The sequence below is a fragment of the Macaca mulatta genome, chromosome 3, assembly GCF_049350105.2.
Source record: "Macaca mulatta isolate MMU2019108-1 chromosome 3, T2T-MMU8v2.0, whole genome shotgun sequence".
NCBI classification, from domain to species: domain Eukaryota; kingdom Metazoa; phylum Chordata; class Mammalia; order Primates; family Cercopithecidae; genus Macaca; species Macaca mulatta.
In genome coordinates this window covers 135,929,175-135,951,980 of record NC_133408.1, presented here as the reverse complement: position 1 = coordinate 135,951,980, position 22,806 = coordinate 135,929,175, and the positions used below count along the sequence as shown (strand labels likewise).

The 22,806-nt window shown below is 36.0% G+C and overlaps 1 protein-coding gene across 2 annotated transcripts in view; it reads right to left on the bottom strand.

Moving 5' to 3' along the window:
- Positions 1-22,806, bottom strand: part of SEMA3E (semaphorin 3E) — a 291,033-nt gene that overhangs the window by 122,323 nt on the left and 145,904 nt on the right. The window lies entirely within an intron of this gene.

Here is a 22,806-nt window from a genome sequence, read left to right as displayed (position 1 = left end):
ATTTGTTTGTTAAAGGTATTTAATTGCATATGGCAGTTCAGTGCTTAAGGTTGGTAAAATGATAGATGAGAGCCTTTGGTGATGAGAGAGGATAAAAACCCCAAGTCTAGACTCTGCATGCTGAAGAATTCCTGAAGAGGCCCTTTGGCAAATGTTGAAAAATTAGAAGATAACTTTTTTTCCAAAGATCAATGCCTAATGCATCTAACAGATAATGTGAATTCTTGGTGACTAGGACACTAAAATCTAAACAAATGATACTATGAAGTAGGACAAATCTATAGCACTGTGCCCACTCTTACACTTTCTGTTTCTGAGAAAGAAGAGATGAAGTATATACCTCTGTATTAATAATATATTCCTTATGTATATCTCTACCCTCAAACTGTTGATGCCCAAAACTTTATGGAGTAGAGTTAACTTTAAATCTGTAGTTTAAAATGAACAATACTGCTAAAAGTATCTTTTCCTCTGTATTAATAATATATTTCTTATCTATATCTCTACCCTCAAATTTTGATGCTCCAAACTTTGTGGAGTAGAGTTAAATTTAAATCTTTAGTTTGAAATGAACAATACTGGAGGGCGGAGCAAGATGGCCGAATAGGAACAGCTCCAGTCTCCAACTCCCAGCGCGAGCGACACAGAAGACCGGTGATTTCTGCATTTTCAACTGAGGTACTGGGTTCATCTCACTGGGGAGTGCTGGACGATCGTGCTGGTCAGCTGCTGCAGCCCGACCAGCAAGAGCTGAAGCAGGGCGAGGCATTGCCTCACCTGGGAAGCGCAAGGGGGAAGGGAATCCCTTTTCCTAGCCAGGGGAACTGAGACACACAACACCTGGAAAATCGGGTAACTCCCACCCCAATACTGCGCTTTAAGCAAACAGGCACACCAGGAGATCATATCCCACACCTGGCCGGGAGGGTCCCACACCCACGGAGCCTCCCTCATTGCTAGCACAGCAGTCTGTGATCTACCGGCAAGGCAGCAGCGAGGCTGGGGGAGGGGCGCCCGCCATTGCTGAGGCTTAAGTAGGTAAACAAAGCTGCTGGGAAGCTCGAACTGGGTGGAGCTCACAGCAGCTCAAGGAAACCTGCCTGTCTCTGTAGACTCCACCTCTGGGGACAGGGCAATAACAAACACAGCCGAAACCTCTGCAGACGCAAACAACTCTGTCTGACAGCTTTGAAGAGAGCAGTGGATCTCCCAACACGGAGGTTGAGATCTGAGAAGGGACAGACTCCCTGCTCAAGTGGGTCCCTGACCCCTGAGTAGCCTAACTGGGAGACATCCCCCACTTGGGGCAGTCTGACACCCCACACCTCACAGGGTGGAGTACACCCCTGAGAGGAAGCTTCCAAAGCAAGAATCAGACAGGTACACTCGCTGTTCAGAAATATTCTATCTTCTGCAGCCTCTGCTGCTGATACCCAGGCAAACAGGGTCTGGAGTGGACCTCAAGCAATCTCCAACAGACCTACAGCTGAGAGTCCTGATTGTTAGAAGGAAAACTATCAAACAGGAAGGACACCTACACCAAAACCCCATCAGTACATCACCATCATCAAAGACCAGAGGCAGATAAAACCACAAAGATGGGGAAAAAGCAGGGCAGAAAAGCTGGAAATTCAAAAAATAAGAGCGCGGCCGGGCGCGGTGGCTCAAGCCTGTAATCCCAGCACTTCGGGAGGCCGAGACGGGTGGATCACGAGGTCAGGAGATCAAGACCATGCTGGCTAACATGGTGAAACCCCATCTCTACTAAGAAACAAAAAACTAGCTGGGCGTGGTGGCGGGTGCCTGTAGTCCCAGCTACTCGGGAGGCTGAGGCAGGAGAATGGCGTAAACCCAGGAGGCGGAGCTTGCAGTGAGCTGAGATCCAGCCACTGCACTCCAGCCTGGGCCACAGAGTGAGACTCTGTCTCAAAAAAAAAAAAAATAAAAAAAATAAAAAAAATAAGAGCGCATCTCCCCCGGCAAAGGAGCGCAGCTCATCGCCAGCAACGGATCAAAACTGGACAGAGAATGACTTTGACGAGATGAGAGAAGAAGGCTTCAGTCCATCAAATTTCTCAGAGCTAAAGGAGGAATTACGTACCCAGCGCAAAGAAACTAAAAATCTTGAAAAAAAAGTGGAAGAATTGATGGCTAGAATAATTAATGCAGAGAAGGTCATAAACGAAATGAAAGAGATGAAAACCATGACACGAGAAATACGTGACAAATGCACAAGCTTCAGTAACTGACTCGATCAACTGGAAGAAAGAGTATCTGCGATTGAGGATCAAATGAATGAAATGAAGCGAGAAGAGAAACCAAAAGAAAAAAGAAGAAAAAGAAATGAACAAAGCCTGCAAGAAGTATGGGATTATGTAAAAAGACCAAATCTACGTCTGATTGGGGTGCCTGAAAGTGAGGGGGAAAATGGAACCAAGTTGGAAAACACTCTTCAGGATATCATCCAGGAGAACTTCCCCAACCTAGTAGGGCAGGCCAACATTCAAATCCAGGAAATACAGAGAACGCCACAAAGATACTCCTCGAGAAGAGCAACTCCAAGACACATAATTGCCAGATTCACCAAAGTTGAAATGAAGGAAAAAATCTTAAGGGCAGCCAGAGAGAAAGGTCGGGTTACCCACAAAGGGAAGCCCGTCAGACTAACAGCAGATCTCTCGGCAGAAACTCTCCAAGCCAGAAGAGAGTGGGGGCCAATATTCAACATTCTTAAAGAAAAGAATTTTAAACCCAGAATTTCATATCCAGCCAAACTAAGTTTCATAAGTGAAGAAATAAAATCCTTTACAGATAAGCAAATGCTTAGAGATTTTGTCACCACTAGGCCTGCCTGACAAGAGACCCTGAAGGAAGCACTCAACATGGAAAGGAACAACCGGTACCAGCCATTGCAAAAACATGCCAAAATGTAAAGACCATCGAGGCAAGGAAGAAACTGCATCAACTAACGAGCAAAATAACCAGTTAATATCATAATGGCAGGATCAAGTTCACACATAACAATCTTAACCTTAAATGTAAATGGACTAAATGCTCCAATTAAAAGACACAGACTGGCAAACTGGATAAAGAGTCAAGACCCATCAGTCTGCTGTATTCAGGAGACCCATCTCACACGCAGAGACATACATAGGCTCAAAATAAAGGGATGGAGGAAGATTTACCAAGCAAATGGAGAACAAAAAAAAGCGGGGGTTGCAATCCTAGTCTCTGATAAAACAGACTTTAAACCATCAAAGATCAAAAGAGACAAAGAAGGCCATTACATAATGGTAAAGGGATCAATTCAACAGGAAGAGCTAACTATCCTAAATATATATGCACCCAATACAGGAGCACCCAGATTCATCAAGCAAGTCCTTAGAGACTTACAAAGAGACTTAGACTCCCATACAATAATAATGGGAGACTTCAACACTCCACTGTCAACATTAGACAGATCAACGAGACAGAAAGTTAACAAGGATATCCAGGAATTGAACTCATCTCTGCAGCAAGCAGACCTAATAGACATCTATAGAACTCTCCACCCCAAATCAACAGAATATACATTCTTCTCAGCACCACATTGTACTTACTCCAAAATCGACCACGTAATTGGAAGTAAAGCACTCCTCAGCAAATGTACAAGAACAGAAATTATAACAAACTGTCTCTCAGACCACAGTGCAATCAAACTAGAACTCAGGACTAAGAAACTCAATCAAAACCGCTCAACTACATGGAAACTGAACAACCTGCTTCTGAATGACTACTGGGTACATAACGAAATGAAGGCAGAAATAAAGATGTTCTTTGAAACCAATGAGAACAAAGATACAACATACCAGAATCTCTGGGACACATTTAAAGCAGTGTGTAGAGGGAAATTTATAGCACTAAATGCCCACAAGAGAAAGCAGGAAAGATCTAAAATTGACACTCTAACATCACAATTAAAAGAACTAGAGAAGCAAGAGCAAACACATTCGAAAGCTAGCAGAAGGCTAGAAATAACTAAGATCAGAGCAGAACTGAAGGAGATAGAGACACAAAAAACTCTCCAAAAAATCAATGAATCCAGGAGTTGGTTTTTTGAAAAGATCAACAAAATTGACAGACCACTAGCAAGACTAATAAAGAAGAAAAGAGAGAAGAATCAAATTGACGCAATTAAAAATGATAAAGGGGATATCACCACCGACCCCACAGAAATACAAACTACCATCAGAGAATACTATAAACACCTCTACGCAAATAAACTGGAAAATCTAGAAGAAATGGATAATTTCCTGGACACTTACACTCTTCCAAGACTAAACCAGGAAGAAGTTGAATCCCTGAATAGACCAATAGCAGGCTCTGAAATTGAGGCAATAATTAATAGCCTACCAACCAAAAAAAGTCCAGGACCAGATGGATTCACAGCTGAATTCTACCAGAGGTACAAGGAGGAGTTGGTACCATTCCTTCTGAAACTATTCCAATCAATAGAAAAAGAGGGAATCCTCCCTAACTCATTTTATGAGGCCAACATCATCCTGATACCAAAGCCTGGCAGAGACACAACAAAAAAAGAGAATTTTAGACCAATATCCCTGATGAACATCGATGCAAAAATCCTCAATAAAATACTGGCAAACCGGATTCAGCAACACATCCAAAAGCTTATCCACCATGATCAAGTGGGCTTCATCCCTGGGATGCAAAGCTGGTTCAACATTCGCAAATCAATAAACATAATCCAGCATATAAACAGAACCAAAGACAAGAACCACATGATTATCTCAATAGATGCAGAAAAGGCTTTTGACAAAATTCAACAGCCCTTCATGCTAAAAACCCTCAATAAATTCGGTATTGATGGAACGTACCTCAAAATAATAAGAGCTATTTATGACAAACCCACAGCCAATATCATACTGAATGGGCAAAAACTGGAAACATTCCCTTTGAAAACTGGCACAAGACAGGGATGCCCTCTCTCACCACTCCTATTCAACATAGTGTTGGAAGTTCTGGCTAGGGCAATTAGGCAAGAGAAAGAAATCAAGGGTATTCAGTTAGGAAAAGAAGAAGTCAAACTGTCCCTGTTTGCAGATGACATGATTGTATATTTAGAAAACCCCATTGTCTCAGCCCAAAATCTCCTTAACCTGATAAGCAACTTCAGCAAAGTCTCAGGATACAAAATTAATGTGCAAAAATCACAAGCATTCTTATACACCAGTAACAGACAAACAGAAAGCCAAATCAGGAATGAACTTCCATTCACAATTGCTTCAAAGAGAATAAAATACCTAGGAATCCAACTTACAAGGGATGTAAAGGACCTCTTCAAGGAGAACTACAAACCACTGCTCAGTGAAATAAAAGAGGACACAAACAAATGGAAGAACATACCATGCTCATGGATATGAAGAATCAATATCGTGAAAATGGCCATACTGCCCAAGGTAATTTATAGATTCAATGCCATCCCCATCAAGCTACCAATGAGTTTCTTCACAGAATTGGAAAAAACTGCTTTAAAGTTCATATGGAACCAAAAAAGAGCCCGCATCTCCAAGACAATCCTAAGTCAAAAGAACAAAGCTGGAGGCATCACGCTACCTGACTTCAAACTATACTACAAGGCTACAGTAACCAAAACAGCATGGTACTGGTACCAAAACAGAGATCTAGACCAATGGAACAGAACAGAGTCCTCAGAAATAATACCACACATCTACAGCCATCTGATCTTTGACAAACCTGACAGAAACAAGAAATGGGGAAAGGATTCCCTATTTAATAAATGGTGCTGGGAAAATTGGCTAGCCATAAGTAGAAAGCTGAAACTGGATCCTTTCCTTACTCCTTATACGAAAATTAATTCAAGATGGATTAGAGACTTAAATGTTAGACCTAATACCATAAAAATCCTAGAGGAAAACCTAGGTAGTACCATTCAGGAGATAGGCATGGGCAAAGAGTTCATGTCTAAAACACCAAAAGCAACGGCAGCAAAAGCCAAAATTGACAAATGGGATCTCATTAAATTAAAGAGCTTCTGCACAGCAAAAGAAACTACCATCAGAGTGAACAGGCAACCTACAGAATGGGAGAAAATTTTTGCAATCTACTCATCTGACAAAGAGCTAATATCCAGAACCTACAAAGAACTCAAACAAATTTACAAGAAAAAAACAAACAACCCCATCAAAAAGTGGGCAAAGGATATGAACAGACATTTCTCAAAAGAAGACAATCATACAGCCAACAGACACATGAAAAAATGCTCATCATCACTGGCCATCAGAGAAATGCAAATCAAAACCACAATGAGATACCATCTCACACCAGTTAGAATGGCGATCATTAAAAAGTCAGGAAACAACAGGTGCTGGAGAGGATGTGGAGAAATAGGAACACTTTTACACTGTTGGTGGGATTGTAAACTAGTTCAACCATTATGGAAAACAGTATGGCGATTCCTCAAGGATCTAGAACTAGATGTACCATATGACCCAGCCATCCCATTACTGGGTATATACCCAAAGGATTATAAATTATGCTGCTATAAAGACACATGCACACGTATGTTTATTGCAGCACTATTCACAATAGCAAAGACTTGGAATCAACCCAAATGTCCATCAGTGACAGATTGGATTAAGAAAATGTGGCACATATACACCATGGAATACTATGCAGCCATCAAAAAGGATGAGTTTGCGTACTTTGTAGGGACATGGATGCAGCTGGAAACCATCATTCTTAGCAAACTATCACAAGAACAGAAAACCAAACACCACATGTTCTCACTCATAGGTGGGAACTGAACAATGAGATCACTTGGACTCAGGAAGGGGAACATCACACACCGGGGCCTATCATGGGGAGGGGGGAGGGGGGAGGGATTGCATTGGGAGTTATACCTGATGTAAATGATGAGTTGATGGGTGCAGCACACCAACATGGCACAAGTATACATATGTAACAAACCTGCACGTTATGCACATGTACCCTACAACTTAAAGTATAATAATAATAAATAAATTTAAAAAAAATTAAAAAAACACTGCTTTAGTAGAAGAGAGGTGTAATTCCTAGAGTGGAATGCACACATCAGAAAGTAGTTTATCAGAAATCTTCTCTCCAGTTATTATCTCAAGATATTTCCTTTTTCACCATAGACGTGAAGGTACTCCCAAATGTCCCTTCATGGATCCGTCCATGACGGTGTTTCAAAACCACGTAATATAATGAAAGTTTTATCTATGTGAGATGAATAAATATATCTATCACAAAAAAAAAAAAAGAAATGAACAATACTGCTAAAATCAATATATCCCTTATAAAGGTAAAACTTTTTCTTATTGAGTTATCTTTGAGATATTGAGTCTTTTGCCTATTCACCTAAATAAATAATCTGAGAATTAGTTTTGAGGGTGGGAAAAAAGGAATAATAGGTATAACACATAAGAGGTTTGCCAGATTCTGATATTTTAAAATTAAATATGTATAGGTAAAACATTCAGCTTGAAACTTCTGACATAGGCATGAAAGCAAGGGTATTAGCAAAAATTTCAATGGTAGAAAATCCATTCCCTATTATTCCTTCTTTTCCCACCCTCACAACTTCTTTGGGAAGGAAAATAAAATCGTTTGAAAAATTAGAGGTTCTTAACTCCTGGAAGACAATTTTTTCCGTTTAATAATTTTGTCCAAGTAGAATCATACTGCTTTCCTTTACATACAGCAAGAGAAGCACAGGTTGGAATCCACTGGCATAACAAAAATATAGCTCAAAATGGTCTGCTATCATTATACTTTGTCTTTATATATAAGCATTTATTTTTATATCAGGGCTGCTAAGTGGATTTTTAGAAAAGTTTCCCCAGTTATTCCAATAGTTGGCAACACTTTTCAGTTTTAATGCACAGTGAAATAATCTGAATGGGTACAACTGACGAAAGGATGGTTACACACTAGCTTGAATAGGTTCCTAGGCTGCAGAGCTACCCAGAACACTCAGGTGTAGAGCTTAGGGGACTAAGCTGGGAAATAAGACAAAGTCATGAGAGGATTCAATTATGAGGGATTTTAGGAAGAGGCAGCACAGTCAGTAAAGGAGGCACTCCATGAGTGACTCCATCTAGGGATGACCTTGCCTGCTGCCCAATGAGGTGATTAGTACCTCATTACCCCTGCATGCACGTGGCAAGATAGACACCAACTTCTACTTGCTTTTACCACTTACCAATTTGCCTACTTGCTAAGTATATTACAGTTCTAACAGTCTAAAAGTAGTAGTTCTTATTTCTTTGTAAATAATAGTGGAAACTAATTATTGAATCATCAATCTTATTTTATTCTGATGTATCACCTCTTGTAACCTATTCTTCCTCTCGATGGCCAAATCTATCCTATGAGATCACAAAAAATGTCCATGTTTCTGTGGATATGTACTTTGGAGAAAGCAAAGGGAAAGAACCGAAGTGTGCATACAACATATGAAAATTTTGTGAATCTTCGTTTTTAATGATCTGTACATTTACATATATATATTTTGTCTTTTACAAAACAGTAAACAACTACTGTATAACAGTTTAAATTACCAGTGTATTTTATTTTACTGGAGAAACCTAGGTGCCCAGAAATTTAATGACTATCCTATGGTCATACACTATTACAATACAAATCACTCAATTTACCTCTAAAAACATGAGAATTAAAGTATAACAGATGTGTATATTATAACCAAAGGTCTTTGTAGACTGAGAATCTGGAAGGCCAGGTTTTAGTCTTGGCTTTGACAATAATTGCGTAGGTAAACTTGAACAACCTCTTAAGCTCTTTAGACTGGATTCTTCACCTGTTAATCACCCTTCCACCTTTAAAATTCTTAATTCTTTGACTAAATTGCATTTCTAAAATGAAGCTGATGAAAGAGTGCAAAAAAAGAAAGAAGCAAATCGACACTTAGATGTTTTATGGAGTCATTTAAAGTACAGTGCTGAGCTTGTATTTTTGTTTTTCACACTTTTAGAAGCTTATCAAAGGGAAGGAGTGGTGAATAGCAAGTCTAACTATCAGATGTCTCATGTTTACGTTTACCTAAAGTGAAGTAGCTAGAAAATTCATTTACAACTTTTTCTCTGACCCTAATGTTTATAGGGTCAGTGAAAAAACTATGTAATAAGGAATTTTGGAGATTACTTTTCCTGATTCATTCATATTGCCTCAGAGAAAATTGTTGCCAAAATATGTTTGGATACATAAAACTGAATATCCTTACATACCATAGGTAATAAATTGAGAAATATCATTTTATTTATGAAGATACTTCTTAGAGTAATTTCTAAGATCATTTTTTAAATTTATAAAACCTAATGAACAGGCTGTAGTTTTCTTTAAACATTTCATAATATAAGAAAAGAAAAAATTCATTGAATGCTTCGACTTCTCTCTACCCTGACCAACACCATACAACAAAACAGTGACAACAATTGAATTCCTAAGACATTAAGACTTGTCAGTAGATAGACATTATTTTAAAATCATAGCACTAACTAGAGTTTATGAATGCCATGGTTTATATTTTTCTTGTCCACTTTCACTGGCATAAATCCTGTCTTGATCTTTAATTTTCTCTTAAGGCCTAGACTGCTTTTCTCAAGTGGTTACAATTTTGTAATATCCTTGACTTTAAGTTAAGAAAGGTTAGAAGTATCCATTATATATGAATGTTTGTGCTTTACACATATATCTGTAATAATGGACACAGAGCCATTCTAAAATAGAAACTATTTTTGAAAAGAATGTGAATGTTTGTTATATATTTACTATTATTTATTCCATGTTAACTCGATTTTTCTACTTTATTTGATTAATTTGCCTCTTTCCATAAAGGATCTGAGATGACTTATACAAATATATCCAATCAAATAAATAAATATATTTCTAGAGGAGTGAGGGTAAGAGAAAAACAGTAAGATGAGTGGGTTGTAATAAATTTAACTGGAAGTCATCCTCTAATATCTAATACATCGTTAAAATGAATCCCAAATTTGGCCTCAGGCTTCCCAAAATCCAAAGTAGAGGAAGTCATTGTAATACAAGGAAAAAAAACTATCAAGTGCTTAGGAGCATTATCTAGTATTAAGAACTAAGAGAAATTTCTTCTAAGGTTGTAATAGGTATACTGAAAAATACTGTGGTGGACATTCAACATCACTCAGAATTAAGGTGTCAAGTTCCATACCTGTGCTTACAATTACATCCCGTAATGAAAGACAACTAAACTAACATCAAAATTCACTCCACCAAAAGTCACTTTATGGCCTTGGGTAGCCACATTATTTGGAATATTAATGATTGCAATGAACAGAGATTAAATTAAGGTAATGTAAATGTGAGGACAGAAATCCTGGCCTCATGGTAATCAGAAAACAAAAAGAAGCCAAGGTAATTTATCTCTTAGGAGATGCTGCATCTTTGCTTCTTGCTTCTCTTAATGCCACTGCTTCACTGTACTGATTCTAAAGGGCTTATTCATTAGTTTGTTCATGACAACAGATAATATATCCTATTGTTTTGTTTATAATGCTCTCTTTACAAATAAAGCATACTTCAATTTCTATGAATTTCATACGAATGAGATAGATGAAAGTCTGCTCATTCCAAAATAAATTGGAAATAGAAGCGTTCTTCTCTATTCAGATATGAAATTTATTCTCCAGTCGTGTGACTTTCACAATCCAGTTATTATCAGGAAAAATGACTTAATAGGTTATTATATATAACCTATATGTAATATATATTTATTATATATATAAGATATAACCTTCCAGCTCCCACATCACCACAATGTGACAATGGCTCCTGCACTTCGCAATTCAAATTCTCAAGGGAAATAATGAAATTGTGTCAGCTAGTGTTCATAATTCATGGGTTGCTGGCTTCCTCTAGATTGGATGTGTTGTGAACAATTATCCATCTGTGGTTAAAATGTGGAAGCCACATGGCAAAATGTGTAGTTTCTATAATTAATGTGTATGGGGTCAGAGCAGTCAACATGAAGCATGTCTCAATTCCATAGCAAACTTAGCCAGTCTGTCTTTATTCATGAACAAATTTATAATACCATAAATTTGTTGCAATCTGTGTTTCTGCTAGACTAAATAAGTTGGCCTGCTGTTGATAGCTTTTCATGATTATATAATCATGTTTAGGTGTTCATGATGGTTAGATGTTCAATCATATATAGATGTTTATGACTATATAATTATATTGCATGTTGGAGAGTATCTGCCAAATATCAAAATTTGAGTTTTCATTAATTGATCTGAAGTCATTTTTCCTGATAATAACTGGATTGTGAAAGTCACTCACATGACTGGAGAATAAATTTCATATCTGGATAGAGAAGAATGCTTCTATTTCCAATTTATTTTAGAATGAGCAGACTTTCATCTATCTCATTCATATGAAATTCATAGAAATTGAAGTATGCTTTATTTGTAAAGAGAGCATTATAAACATAAAACAATTAATGAGATCAAAGCAGTAAAGTTTGATAAATCATGGAATTCTGAAGTTTAAGAAAAAAGCAGAAACATAATTATTAGGGGAAATCTGGGGAAGAAAATATACATATAGCACAAATGGAAACAAATTGTTTTTAATACAGTCCTTTAATATGTTTAAAAAAACTATTTTAAAGAAAGAAGAAAAAATATCACCTCTGTTCTGTAAATAGCACATTATCAAAGAGGACACAAAAAGTGAATTTGCATAAAAAGAATTCAACTTCATTAAATGTTCAAAGGAATGAGGATGAAAATGTCATTTTAGTGGTATTTTTAAAAATTACAATAACTAGTGAAAATGAGAATTCAGGCTCTTCTAGAGATCTATGTAAAATTTCTATATTACACAAATTTTCTCCAGTGAACATGTGTTACTTTACCCAAAATGAAATTATATAAGTAAAAGGGGAAGACGTATGAGATGTCTCCTTTTTTATGCAACCAAATTTCCTCCTATATCCGGGTACTGATCCTCCCCACCCTAACTCTCAAGGTGATAATAACAGTTAATAAATATTTATGGATCAGTTACATAGTATGTATTATCTAAGGGCTAGACATTTTTATGTCATGTAATCATTGTGACACCTCCTCAGAAACACTATTCTCCCCATTTTTTGCATGCAAAAAGAGAATTTATTAGAGATTCAGTACAGAGTTAAGGTTATTTTGGTCAGTGTTGGTGACAAAATTTGAACAACAGAAGTTGACTGGAGAGCTTTGTTACAATGCACATGAGATTTCTAAATATTATTTTAAAAATACCCTAGCAATTCAAAGTCTAGTCTATTAAGAGATTATAATGCATCAGAAATGAATGCATTTTTTGCAGAGCCTGATATAAATAATACGATAGAAGGTTTTTTAAATATTTAATAGGTTGTATTGAGATAATTCAAAATAATTTAATGGCAATGACATAAATAGAAAAATTCAGGTTAATATCAATTCAATTTTAATCCCCTTTATTGTGTATTTTATAAACTATCTCAAATAATTACAAAATTTTTTGTTGCTTTGACTTATTGATTCATGACATTTTTAGTTTTACATATCTTACTTGTGAGAAAACGTAAATATTTTTACCTAATTTGCCATGGAGTTTCAAAATGTATTGAATATTTTTTGCATATGATGAAGGCAATATAAAGGCAAGCAAGGCTTTCTTCCCTCCTCAAGAATTTTTCCTTTCTTAGTTTTAGAGTCACTCCTTTAAGTCATATTAATTATCTGAACTCCAAATCATGGTCCCTGGACTTGGCATATTTACCAAGCAATGGCTGATTTCTTTAAATCCCTTCATACTGCTTCAAGCTGCCTGGATGAAAGAAACAGAAAATATGCAGGAAGATGGGGACAGAAGAAACTCTACTCTCAGGTTATCTCAAGAAAACACAGTGCAAATAATGGACAGTGCTGACTCAGTTAAATGAAGCAAGCTCCTCTTGAGTTTTCCTACTCTAAAAATAACAGGAATTGCTTGGGGAGGGAATGGACAAAGAAATAAGATGAAACTGAAATGCACCAACTCAGAGTTCATCCGGAAATTTTCTAAAGAGGGAACTAATTATTATTGCTAAGCTGCATGCTAATTATCAGCTGTCAATGAAGATATACTCTGAGGATTTAGTCATTTCCTCTCGTGGCCTTTTCTTTTAACCTGCAAGAGACACAGTTTTAAAACTCACTGACATCACTATATTACAAAGACAGTTCTCTACACTTTGTCAGAATATATTTAAATGCTATAGTTTCTTGTGTAAGATGAAGGAGAGGAGAACACACATTTTTCAGCTCTCAAACAAAAAGAGATTACCAGGGGAGAGGTGTTTCCTTCTTAAATACACATTTCTTGTTCCACGGTCACCTGCCAACTAAAGATTTCCTGAGACTCATCACTTTAACTAAACTTGTCATGGTTTTCTGAGTTAATTACCTTATTCAATATTGTCCTAAGGTTAATTCAACAACAACAAAAAAATTGAATTTCAGGCAGTAAGCATTGTTAATGAGAATGAAATATGGAAATAGCCATTAGAAATTTTCTTTAACTTTGTAATAGTTCAAAAGAAAAGGTTTCTCACAACATGCTTTGATGATTTTGACAGATTTGACTGATGATCACTAGTGGCTTATAATGTTGAAACAGATTCGTAAAGAAATAAGCAATTAACTTTTTAAAAAGTGTAAACAAGGACCAGCTCATTGATTTGCTAATTGCTCTTTTTAGCAATGGACAATCGGCTTGTCTTTCATGCATTCTTTGAACTTTTAGGTTCTATTATTTTCACAAGTCAAAGGTGTACAATAGGCATTGTCGTACTTCAAGTTGCTCAGTCATAAACCACTTTCCGAAGAAGGCAGGAGTTCAAATATACATAGGAATAGCCTAGACATTAAATAGCATTTTAATTCTTCAAGGAAAACAAAATAATGTGATTTGTAATTTTCAGATTCCTTGTGTTCTTGTCATATGTAAATTATTATTTAATGGTATATGGAAAAGTAAAAACGAAAGTTAAGATGTATTTAATGACTAAGATGAAGACATTCATAATAAGCTACTTCTACTTAATAAATAGTAAATATATTTTCTCTTATGGCTTTCTTAATAACATTTTCTTTTCTTTAGCTTATTTGATTGTAACCATATAGTATATAATATATATAACATAAAAATATGGGTTACGCAACTGTTTATGTTATCTGTAAGGCTTCTGGTCAACAGTAGACTATTAGTAATGTTTTGGGGGATTCGAAGATTATACTCTAGCTTTAGACTGCACTGCGGGTTAGCATCCCTAACCCCCAAGTTGTTTAAGCATCAGCTGTATATTGAACATCCACTGTGTTAGGAACTATATCTGGAGTTTCAGAGGAATACTAAAGATCAATATAATTCTATAAACATAACACAAATCAGATTTTAGTATCCATCATTTTATTTCTGAAAATTAATTTTCGATAACAAGGTTTTTTCAAACTTGTGTACTTAATAAAATCAGGCACATTCACTTTTGTTTTTATTTTTTTTTATTTTTATTTTTTTGAGACAGAGTCTCACTCCGTTGCCCCCACTGGAGTGCAGTGGTACAATCTCAGCTCACTGCAGCCTCCACCTTCCGGGTTCAAGCAATTCTCCTGCCTCAGCCCCCTGAAGAGCTGGGATTACAGTAGTGTGCCACTATGCCCTGCAAATTTTTGTATTTTTAGTAGAGATGGGGTCTCACCATGTTGGCCAGGCTGATCTCAAGCTCCTGACCTCAAATTATCTGCCCACCTTGGCCTCCCAAAGTCGTGGGATTACAGGCGTCAGCCACCGTGCCCAGCCCTTTATAAGAGAATACATTTTATGGTACAAAACCCAAAAGAATATCAAGGTTTAGAGTCATAAAGATAAACTTCCTCCCATCTGGACTTTCCTTCTATTTAGTTCTCACTCCCTTGCCCTCAACGGATTAATCTTGTCTAAAATCTTGGGCATTCCTTCAAGTTTTTTATGCGTATGCAGCAAATTAGATGTATAAATCTTTATTAATTCTCAGCTTTTTTACAGTCAAAAGGAATCATAATATAAACCTTTTTCTTTACTTTTCTTTACTTCACTTAAAATATCTGAGAAGTATTTGTGTATCAAAACTTAGAGAGGTTATAGTTGCAAGAAACATCTTGTTTTATGGATCACTGTGGTGGGCATTTGAAATCTTTTAAATTTTTACTACTAATACAGCACTGCAATGTATATATGTGAATATATGTCCATTCACAGATGTGCAAATATATTGGTAAGATAAATTTTAAAGTGGAATTACCAGGTCAAAAGCATTTGTAATTTTAACAAATACTGCCAACTTCGCTTCCATAGGGATTTTATCACGTTAAAATTCCCTGACTATATGCAAGAGTGCCTGTATTCCCATACCTCATAAACCATATGTAATTAAAGTTTAGGATGTTTTGCTAATTTGATTGAGACAATATAATTTGAATTTCTCTTATTATAGGTGAAGTTAAGCATCTTTTCATATATCTTAGGGTACTTTACTTTTGTGATTGTTCTTATTACATTCATTGTCTATTTTTCTGTTGGATTAAAGTTGCTTGTCCATATTTGAATTTAAGGAATTTTTAAACTGTTAAGTTTTATGTTATGAAGGTCATGGCTGAGAGATGAAGGAAATTGGACCCTTAAATGTAGAAATTTGTATATCACTTATGTTGGAAAGATATTTTAAAGGTGTTTTATTTTTAAAAATAGAGTTAATTCCCTTTTTTATCTCATGCAGCCTCTTTCATAAACTTAATTCTTGATTATCTAGAGTAATTAATCAAGTTAACAATTAACAGCTTATATAAAATGCTTCTAAGTTTAAATACACATATGCACATGTGTGCGCAGGCACACACACACAATGTGATTCATCAGAAGTGGCCAAGGGGCATTCTCAGTCTTCCAGAGGCTGAATTTGGACATCAGCAAAGTCCTAGGCACTCCTATTCAACTGGCAAATTATGTGGGAATAAGAAACGTGTGGTTTTACCCAAAATAGAGTGCTTGTTTGTGAGAATTCCAGAATTTTGACTAACGAGTATTTTATAATAAGATGTCATAGATATTCAGCTAAAGCAGAAGTTAAGGAAGCCAAGAATATACATGAACTACTGTAGCATTTTTCTGCAACATTAGCCACTTAAAATGTACTTAAAAGAGGCTGGGTGTGGTGGCTTGCGCCTGTAATCCCAATACTTTGGGAGGCCAAGGCGAGCGGATCACAAGGTCAGGAGTTCGAGACCAGCCTGGCCAATATGGTGAAACCCCATCTCTACTAAAAATACAAAAATTGGCCAGGCATCGTGGTGGGTGCTTGTAGTCCCAGCTACTTGGTAGGCTGAGGCAGGAGAATCGCTTGAACCTGAGAGGTGGAGGTTGCAGTGAGCTGAGACCGGGCCACTGCACTTCAACCTGGGTGACAGAATGAGACTCTGTCTCAAAAAATCAAAAAACAGCAGTAACAAAAAACGTATTTAAAGGAGGGGAGAGAAAGAAAACAGATTTCTAGGAGTCTTTTTTTTTTTTTTTTGAGGTAAAGTTTAGCTCTCGTTGCCCAGGCTGGAGTGCAATGGCGCGATCTCAACTGCAACCTCCGCCTCTCGGGTTCAAACGATTCTCCTGCCTCAGCCTCCCGAGTAGCTGGTATTACAGGCATACGCCACCATGCCTGGCTGATGTTTGTATTTGGTAGAGATGGGGTTTCACCATGTTGGTCAGGCTGGTCTCGAACTCCTAACCTCAAGTGATCCACCTGCCTCGCCCTCCCAAAGTTCTGGGAGTACAGGCATGAGCCACCATGCCCAACCTCTTCCTTTCAAAATACTTTCATGTATTCTATGAAATTGTCTGCGGTAACAAAGCTTTGATTTTATTTAGGTACTTATTTTTTAATGTTAAGCATATTTAGGTAGGATTCATTTTACGGCAATATTTTAAAAGTCAGCTTTTCTGGATTATGCCATTTTACAGAAAATTGGCTCTTATACAATATTTAAAACTTAATAAGTTACCATTATTTTATACATTTACATCATATTCTTTCTTAGGATTAGGTCTAAAATAAATGGATGATATCTGGTTACTTCATTATTAAATAAATATTAATTATTCACATTAATATATATATTTAACAATTTTTATTGCATTCACTTAATCTGCACCACCATAAAACAAAATGCATTTTACTAGATGCCTTCTGATTTATGAACAAAGTTGGCTAATGTATACATAATTGCAATATAATTACATATTATTTAAATCATAAATATATTTTGGTTTTATCTCAACTCAAAAACATCCTGTTATAGAACTAATGTATTCTCTACAATCTGTATTTTTAATTGAATTTAAGTCATGCTAAGAAGTTGAATAGGTCTATCATCTACTTCATTTTTTTTTTTTTTTTTTTTTTAGATGGAAGTCTTTCTCTGTCACCCATGCTGGAGTGCAGTGGCACATTCTTAGCTTACTGCAACCTCCATCTCCTGGGTTCAAGCAATTTTTGTGCCTCAGCCTCCCAACTAGCTGGGATTACAGGCATATGCCACCACACCCAACTAATTTTTGTATTTTTAGTTGAGACAGGGTATTATTGCCAGGCTGGTCTATATCTTCATTTGATCATTTTAATGACAGGTCTAATGTAACTTGTTAATACATATAAAATTTTTTATGTTTTTGTTGAAATTGTGTACTTTTCTCTAGCAAAAACTTTATTGACCTTTGGCCTATAACATGTTTTGTCTAGTAAATAATCCATCTTATAACAACAAAGAAGTAAATTAGCTAAAACTGGAATCACATTTTTTTCTTCACATGTGGGATTGAATATTTGATAATTTAAGTTTTTCAAATATGACTCTCAAATTTTTGTCTCCTATCTTGACCCCTAAATACATACTTGTTCAGCCAAGTCCTAATAGCTATCTTCTCTTAGAGTCTAAAAGTCTTCTGAAATTTAGCAAATTAATAATAAGGTCTTGATTACCAGAGACAAACCAACTCCTTTCCCAGGCTTCCACCCAGTAAATGGTTCTTTGGCTCTTGGCAAAAACTAAGGATTTGTCCTGATTCTTCTTTCTTGAGTGCCACACTATCTGTCCGTAGCATCGCCTCAACCACCTCTCATCTGGACCACTGAAAGGTCTTCCTATCTTTCTGTCTTCTCCCCTCCATGCCTCCCTCGACCACCACCAACGAGTTCACCTCACAGTAGCGAGAGTGATCACTTCTTTCTTTAAAAATATAAATTGGGTCGTGATGTTCCTCCCACTGTTTCCCAACTCCCTTAGATTAAAACCTGGCTCAAGGTCTGTCACTATCTCTTGGCTGCCTTCCCCAGCCCCGGTGTTGCGCCACTTTCTCCTTTCCTCACAGAGCTCCAGGGCTTGGGCTTTACAGAGTTTGGCCTGGACTCTCCGTCCGTCTGCCACGCACCTCCCTCGGACCTCCACGCAGTTGGCTCCTGTTCTCATTTGGACCTTCCCTCTGTCTTCCCAGTCTTAAGAAATAAGCCCTCACAGTCTTAAGAAATAAATAAGCCTTCCCAGTCTTAAGAAATAATAAGGCTTAATAAACAAGCCTTCCCAATCTTAGGAAATCTAAAGATTCCAACCAGGCATTCTAAGTTGCACCATTTTCTTTTCATATCCTATAATGCATGAATGCTGCTAGGTTTTGTGGTTTTTTTTTAATTTGTTTTATGGGTTTTTCTTTACTTATATATGTTTTCTCTCTTCTGACAAGAAACATGTTCCATGAGAAGTTGTAAGCCTTTCCATCTTGGTCACTGTGATATCCCCAGGGCATAGACCAGTTCTTATGGTTTATTTAGTAAGCACTAGATAACGATATGTTAAATGAATGAACTTGTCTGTGTCTCCCTGTCCTCATCGTAAAATAGGGATAATAATAACTAACTGGTAGGACTACTGTAAGAATCAAATGATTCATAGTACCCAATGGCCAGCAAATATATATGAGTTTCTTTCTCTTTTTATTTTTATTTTTTTGATGTCAATAAATTATGAGTCAAGGGCAGTGAAAGCAAATTTCCCCTGTTGAAATAGAGCTTTCTTCATTACATTTTGTCAAGTGGACCTAGTTACTCTCAGGGCTCATCATACAGGCTTAAAGTTAAATAGGAAATTTCACAAGTACGTGATTACTGTGATCAGTGTAAACAGCTACTGTATATTTTAAGTTAAAACCTCAATTTTCTACCAATAATAATTTGGGTCAATTTTATATTTCTTCTTTTTATCCATACCCGTCTCAGATTGCAAGAGAAAAATTTGTCTTTATTTCCTAGGAAATTTGTTTTATTTCTTTATTTATTAATTTATAAGCTCAACCTGAAATAAATTATACAAAGCATTTCTACTCTACCCTTGAAATTTGAATTCTAAGTGCCAGACTGGCAGGCAAAAATTATTTAAATATTTTATTCTTACTATTACTATTAAACTTTAAATTTTTTATGAGTTTTCTAATACAGTCATTTATCACTTATTTATGGGAATACATTCTGAGTAATACATAATTAAGGAATTTCATTTTTGTGCAAATATGGCGTGCACTTACACCAACCTAGATGGTATAGCCTAGGCTACCTATGGCTACACACCTAGGCTATATATGGCCTATAGATCCTAGGCTACAAACCTGTTCAGCATGTTATTATGATGAAAACTATACGCAATTGTAATATGATATGTATTTGTGTATTTGAACATATCTAAACACAGAAAAGGTAAAATAAAAATACTGCATTATAATCTTATGAGACTACCCTCATATAAGCAGTCTGCCACTGACCTAAATGTTGTTACGAGGCACAAGACTGTACTTAATTTGGTGGCTGATTTGTAAGGACAGAAACAGAATTGTCAGTTTTCTTACAGATGCATGGTTTGAAGTGATGTTACAGCATCACAGCAAAATAGCCTCTACATTTTCCTCACTTGACCTCTAATAAAGATCTTCAGTCTTATCTTTATAAAAATAAAGCCTTCCCTCAACTCACGTAATTTAATCCTGTAAAACATTCTTTCCAAAAACACATGGTTTCCAGATATACCAGGAGTTTGCAATCTGACATCTGAAATGGTTGTACCTTTAAAAATCTGTAGTTTTCAGACTGACATATTACCAAAACAATGACTATTGTATAATTTGAACATTTTATCAATATCACATTTTTCTGATAATTACAAAAATGATAGAATAATAACTGAATTTCAAATTCAGGTAGAATGAAGTGCAACTTTATAATATTTTATATCCTGTTAATTTAATAGAAATTGAACCTACTCATCTACATTATAATAACAAAGAAAATAATGCTGTCGGTAGATGCTATGTGGATATAGAGATGAGGTTGTGTGCGATTTACCATTACTTCATAGGTTTGGAACTGTCAGACAATCACCAAAATCTTATTTGCTGTTAAATTGCATGCCTCAATTACTGTAGCAGCTACCATGTGAGCCGGATGCTTCTTACTAGGTAATAGGCCCCCTGGGTAGATGGGTTCTCTTTAGATGTGGCTAAGAGAAACATGAAGAGAGAAGACAAACCAGTGCTGTGTGTACAATTCACTGATGACTTTCTTTCACAAAAAGTTGCCTTAGTGACTAAGCTGCTACTAAATTCTTCTTCTGTTTTCCTTTTCTGGCAATCCTCAGTTAGTATTGATTTACTCTCCAGAAATCCCTGTTGTTTATAACCTGTCGTGAGGCAAATAGTACCTAAGAAGACCACCCGTGTTTTCTCTGGAAGCTATGAAGGGAGGGCAACTCACATTCACAGAAAGGCTCTTATCTGTTAGATACTGCGTGAAATACTCAATATATGTAATTTCACTTACCCTTCACTCCACCAGTAGATTCAAATGGCTTCTATTTTTCAAATTAGAAAAATAGAAGCTCACGGAGAAAGTTATAAAGCTTCCTATTGTCACCTATCATTTGAATATCGACATTTCTGGATATTATTCATTTTGCTTATTACAAGTTACGATAACAAAAGAAGTTGTATAAATTATATAGTGGTTTCTTTGTGGATTAAGATGAGTCATAAGTTTTCAGTAATGGCATTACAGATATTTCCCGTATTTTAGGGACTTATCAAATAATATTACCCTTAATAAAAGGTCATAGATACCTTTGGAAGTACACATTTTTAAAATAGTATTTCAGCCTTTTTTCATAAAACCTGATTTTCAGTCTCACTCATCCTAAGTTCTATCTCGTTGCAGTTTATGTTACAAACCCAATCAAAACAAATAAATAAAAATTAACACAGAGGATCAGATAATATAAAGATCAGAAGGAAATAAAATTAATTTAAAAACCTAAGTCTATTAACCGCAACCTGTAGTTTTCAGACTGACATACTACCAAAGCAATGACTATTGTATAATTTGAACACTTTATCAATATCACATTTTTCTCATAATTACAGAAATGATAGAATAATAACTGAAATTGTCCAGAGGATACTCTCCAGAAATTTTTTATTTGTTAAGTTTTGGAAACCATGAGAATTACAAAATTAGTTCTATCATTATGGAAAGACAAGAATTTATGCTGAAGATACAATTGTATATTTGCTCAGTTCTTGTGAAGCTGTCACAAAAAGTGTATTGCTTTGGGTACAAAAAAAGTAACCAATTTATTCTTATTGATCTGCTTTCCTGTAATTTTTGATAAGCTTCAAACATCAGTGGCAAGCACTATTCACAATAGCTAAGATTTGGAACCAACATAAGTTCCATCAACAGATGCATGGACAAAGAAAACGTCGTGCATACACACAATAGAATATGATTCAGCCTTAAAAACTAACAAGATCCAGTCATTTGCAACAACATGGATGGAACTAGAGATCATTATGTTAAATGAAATAAGCCAGGCACAGGAAGGCAAATATCACATGTTTTCACTTATTTGTGGGATCTAAAAATCAAAATAATTGAACGATGGACATAGTAGAAGGATGGTTCCCAGAGACTGGGAAAGGGAATTGGGGGCTTATGGTGTGGAGGTGAGGACGGTTAATGGATTGAAAAAAATAGAATAAATAAGACCTAGTATTTGATAGCACAGCATGGTTAGAAAAGCCATAAGGGGCAAGAAATAAAATATATTTCATAACTGTATACCTGTATCACACACTTTTTAAGAAAATGAGAAATATAACTTAGGTCATGCTAAAATTAGAAGAATTGAAAGATTTACAAAACCCATATAAATCATAATGTAATCTCCTATGCCAAAACATTATTACTTAGAAAACAAGTAAGTAGGCAAATGTGAACACCTTTCCACACACTGAGAACAAGAGAATGGATGATAAATTTTTAAAGTATGGAAAACTTGGAAGACACTTTTATATGACAAGTTAAAATATCTATTATAGAATTCACTGGATAAACTTCAAAGCATAAAATTAGTTCTAGACAAGCAATTTATTAGTAGAGCAAGTTTCAAGAATGAAACCAAAGTTGTGTCATAAAATTGAAGATCAGGTTCTTAACATTCTGTATTTTATTGTAGGACTGCCAATCATCTCCTTTGAGAATCAACTAAATTTCTGAGAATATCATTCCTGCCAGCTGGAGGCAAGAGCAAAATTCATTACCATGTAGCTGCCCTATTCCCAGACCCCAACTTTATC